Here is a 5,148-nt window from a genome sequence, read left to right as displayed (position 1 = left end):
AACCCCGGGGGGGGGGGGGGGGGGAGCAGCAGCAGCAGCAGGCACAGCCCAAAGCCGGAGCTTGGCCAGCAGGAGCTGTGCTCCGCTGCCAGCCAGGCTCTGTGCAGCAAGATCACCACTCCTGCAACCCCAGGAGACCCCCAGGACCTCAAGTAACGTTGCTGGGGCCAGCCTCCCTTACCCCACCCAGGGTAACCTGCTACACGCCAAAGCAGGCATGGCACAGGTATTCCCCGGGGACAAACAGTGGTGGTATAAGGTGCACCACCACTAGTTGTCCCCAGGGAACCAAAGGTCCCTGCACGTCTGGACCTGGCTGGAGAAAGCAAGCTATCAAATAGAAAGAGTGATTTAAATACAACAGACAGGAAAGGAGGGGGGAGGGAAGGGGATACAATTCACGTTTTTCCATTCATGTATGTGATCAATTGAAGGGTCATAAAAAACACATTTAGAAAGCGAGATGAGGAGAACAGAAATGGGCAACTATACATTTGAGAGGAGAAAGTGGAAAGAATGTAGCATGAGGGGAAGGTGAAAGATTTATATTTCATCCAAATAAAAGGGGGTACACCAGTCTCCTTTCCTACTTATGTTTGCTCTGAAAAAGTTTTGTTTTTTCTTGTTTCAAATTCTGTATGTTTAAAAATCTTATCTTTATTAAAAACAGCAAATATTTAACATCCTTATGTTTGAATTTGCACAGTTCTTATTTTAGTTTTTATTTTGTTTAATTTTTTCTTGAGGCTTTCAAAGACACTAGCCATTTCCAGTTGTTTTCTTCTTTCAAAACTGATTAAAGTGTGCTTTGCTTAATGCATATGTGCTATAGTTTGATTTAAAGTATTTCAATTTTTATTTACTTTCTTTACATTCTGATTTATACTCCCCTTCCAATGATAGTTTTAGTCATATAGGAAGCACAGAATTGGATTCATTATCCTCATTTTGTTTTTTTGATTTTTTTTAAAAGGTCTTTTTCTACTCCTATTCTACAATAATGTAAACTTGACATTTAACTATACAATTTTCATCAGTTTATTAATATGAACCTACAGCCACTTCCATTTTTCTCAACTACTCATTTATATGCTTTCCTTGTTCCAAATGTTAAACTATTTTGTGCAGGTAAGTGTATGATTTAAAGGACTGATAATGGGATACAGTGCTTTCCCTTTAGGCTACTGGCTCCAATCCAATGCTGGTCAGTGTTAAGTGAAAGTCATTATCATCAAATGACAGTTTAATGGTCTATATGAAATGAGCTTAGTGGTCTCAGTTCCCAGACTCTCAGACTGAAGAAACCAGTACCAAAACTGGCACTAATTAGAAACTTGACTGGGATTTTGAGCCGAAGGGTCAAGGATTTAATGGGCCATGTAGAGACACTGAATTAATCTTATATCCATGTCAGGGTAGACGCACAGTGGCTGAGCCATAAGGAAGAGACTGTACAGTTACCATCTGTGCTGTGTTTGTTCTGTTACTATGGAGACAGTAGTTGTCTTTACACCTATCTGCTTCAGCACCTTAATGAATACAGCATGCAACTTAAATTGCATATATGTAACATATTACCCAACTACTTCAGCTGCCTTGACTAATGGCTAAACAAACTAAAATGGACTCTGGCAGTTTCAGGAAATGGAAGAGCTGTGTCTGAAATCAACTTTATACAAAGCAATATTTCAGTGGATTTCTTTGTTCCTAATTAACTCATTTTTCCATATTAATAAAAGGCTGACACCACTCCTATCCTCTTCCTATCTAAATGTTTTTAAACATATATTTTATATTAAAAGACAGATTGTGATTTCTCATTAGACTAATCTGGCACCTCTGTTTCAATGTTGCTTAACAAAGAAACAGTTAGGAGAACAAGAGAAGTAAGAGCTGTTTAAAAAAAAAAACCTTACAAGAGGAGAGGCTAATAAGTCAATATAATGTCATATATCATAATAAAGTCATGCTCCAGGCACCTCTATATCTCAATGGCTTTGAACTCCTGAACCACTAGAATGCCCTCTACCTAGTGTAATTAGTCAAAATGCTTTTTAAAAGCAGAGCACAGCAATTAGACCATTTTCTATCCATTTATGAATAAAAGCATATGTAGTTGTTTATTACCTCCTCTGTAGCATGGTCTTGCCCTGAGCAATACAAACTGTACATGAAACTAAAACAGTGAACATCCTTTATATTGCCCCCTTGATTTTCATCATACGTTGCCTATTTTATAAAATCAACCTAGAATGTTACTCACAAAAGATATGTAACAATTTAAGACAGCCTTTTCAACTCCTGTCTCTAATTTTTTTTTTTAGAAAAGTGAAAGATCCGATCTGTACATGTACTACATGATCAGACAATCTTAAGGTCTTCAAACCCATGAAAAATACAAAATGTTAAATCTCTGGAGAGAGATCCTGCTTCTGAACTCCTCTGGGAATGTTGGAAATGGTGCCAGCTGTTAGATAAATACTACAAAGCAGGTTTGAAATTCACACTTTGAAATCAGAGCTGTGTCAAATCCAGCAGTCAGAAAGCTATAGTACACCTGCTAGACCAGCACAGAGCATACAGAGAAATCAATATAGTCCTTCAACTGGTAAAAAGTTTTTATAACAAGGAAAATGCATTTTAGACAAAGCTGTCTACACCAAGACCATTTATACTCTGATTCATGCTGCTTCTGTTGAATTAAAGTTAGTCGCCCCCACATGATAGAAGCTATTTGACATGTCTAATGTGAAATAGGGATCTTCAATACACTTTTATCTCATGTAATAAACAGGTATCACACACAAACAAAGGCTGAAAGGAAAAAATAACCTCCTAACAAAAGTCTTACCTGTGACAGATTCTTTGCTCACTCTAAAATGTACCTCATAATTTATCTTTACTGTACAGCACCTGACCCTGTAATTTGCTAAAATGATTTTTTATTAAAAAGAACTGTTTATATGAGAGTTATCAAGGACACAGTGAGACAGAAAGTAGGGCATGATGACACTTTAGGGCTCCTACACATGTACATCAAGGCTGCTCTGATGTGCTGTAAACACAGCGCATCTGAGCAGACTTGATTAATCGAGTCTGCTGGAATGTGGGAATAATTACCGCACTACAGCAGACTCCAGCGTCATGTGCACCAGCATCCCCATGTTGAAAAATGGCAGCAGGGGCGCTTTAACTAAAGCTTGTTCAGCAAGCTCCCCTGCCACCATTTTTCAGCATGGAGATGCTGATACACATGATGCTCTGGGTGCTTTAGTTAGAGCTGCTCTGGGCGCTTTAGAGAGGTCCGCCTACCACCCAGGGCTCATGTATAAATGCCGTTAGAGACTAAATAGTTCAGAAAAGTATGAGCTTTCACAGGCAACAACTTATTTAAACAAATGCCCTATCCTCTACTTGATTTCAGACAGACACAGCTAACTACCTCTGGACTAAATGGTGCTGACTTTAGAATTACAGCTGCCATTGTATATGTCTAAAAAAAAATTTCAACAAGTACAGGGAATTACTTGTTTTGTTCATGCAAAAAAAAATGCACACGAAGAATACAGTACAGACATATTTTTGAAGATCCTCTGACAAACCTGCTTGTTAGGCTTTACTATATAGTAAAATATATTTGTAAAATGACCTGAAAGACAAAACTCTATTGATAAGTTATTTTAGATTTTATATATTTTAGATTTTATGCTGATATACTTTATACTGCCATAGCACCCAAGAACCTTTCATGTAAAAGCGATAGGAATGGGCAAGTCCAGATCGGATTCATTGCATCTGCTCATGGCATCTTTCCCTTTCTGAAGGCACAACTCTCCTTGGGGTAGGATGTAGGTTTTCAGGTGAAGATGCTATCATTTTTATGGCACCAAAGCCTTTACAAAGAGGAAAATTCTGCAGTTTTTCCTATGGATGGTAAGATTCCAAATTTGCCTAATTTCTTCTGGAAGTTTGTTCCATACCTGGATAACTCTTAGGTAAGAATGCCTTGTTTCCATTGCTTGTGCAGCCTCATGCATTTTGTGATCTGCTTATTCATTTTCCATTTTAGCTTATACTAGATAGCCCAGTTTCCCCCATGCCTGATGCACCATTTTTTAAAACTATTTTGAGAATATTACAGATCAAAACAACTGCACAACCTTGACTCACATTGGTGAACATTACTAATATGAGTAATTCCAGTGAAGTTTATAGGACACACTAGCATGAGTACTGGAATGCAAAGGTGGCCCTTATCCAAAAATAAAACTTGTACTTCAAGTTCTCCTTGAAAATGTATAGTACACATTAGAAAGACTTTAGCTGCAGTTACACTTCCTTAAATACACTGCAAGAAAATACACTGGATGGGAACTACTGGACAGAAATGATTAAGACTACTTACATAAGCAAGTAATGAAAAGGATCCTCCGAGAAGAAAGGGCATGAGGAACTTCAGCATATTTATTTCATAGATTTCATAGATTTCATAGACATTAGGGCTGGAAAGGACCTCGGAAGATCATCGAGTCCAGCCCCCTGCCCAAAGGGCAGGAAGTCAGCTGGGGTCATAGGATCCCAGCAAGATAAGCATCCAGTTTCATCTTGAAGGTGTTCAATGAAGGCACTTGAACCACCTCCGGTGGCAGGCTGTTCCAGACCTTGGGGGCTCGGACAGTAAAGAAATTCTTCCTTATGTCCAGCCTGAAACGATCTTGAAGTAGTTTGTGACCATTCGACCTCGTCATCCCTTGGGGCGCTCTGGTGAACAAACGTTCCCCCAGATACTGGTGGTCACCCCTGATAAACTTGTAGGTGGCCATCAGATCACCCCTGAGCCTGCGCTTTTTCAGGCTAAAGAGCCCCAGGGCTCTCAGCCTGTCATCGTAGGGTCTGCTTCCCTGACCTCTGATCATGCGCGTGGCTCTTCTCTGGACTCTCTCAAGCTTCTCCACATCCTTTTTGAATTGTGGAGCCCAAAACTGGACACAGTACTCCAGCTGCGGCCTCACTAAGGCCGAGTACAGGGGGAGAATGACGTCCCGGGATTTGCTTGAGAGACGTCCCGGGATTTGCTTGAGACGTCCCGGGATTTGCTTGAGATCATCGAGTCTGACCCCCTGCATAGGCAGGGAAGAGTGCTGGGTG

The 5,148-nt window shown here is 40.0% G+C and overlaps 1 protein-coding gene across 1 annotated transcript in view; it reads right to left on the bottom strand.

Moving 5' to 3' along the window:
- FAM189A1 (family with sequence similarity 189 member A1) overlaps nucleotides 1–5,148 on the bottom strand; it is a 458,052-nt gene that overhangs the window by 133,662 nt on the left and 319,242 nt on the right. The window lies entirely within an intron of this gene.

This window comes from Alligator sinensis, unplaced genomic scaffold (assembly GCF_000455745.1).
Source record: "Alligator sinensis unplaced genomic scaffold, ASM45574v1 scaffold458_1, whole genome shotgun sequence".
Classification (NCBI taxonomy): Eukaryota; Metazoa; Chordata; order Crocodylia; family Alligatoridae; genus Alligator; species Alligator sinensis.
The sequence above is the reverse complement of the archived record's forward strand: the minus strand, read 5'-3'. Positions and strand labels throughout refer to the sequence as shown.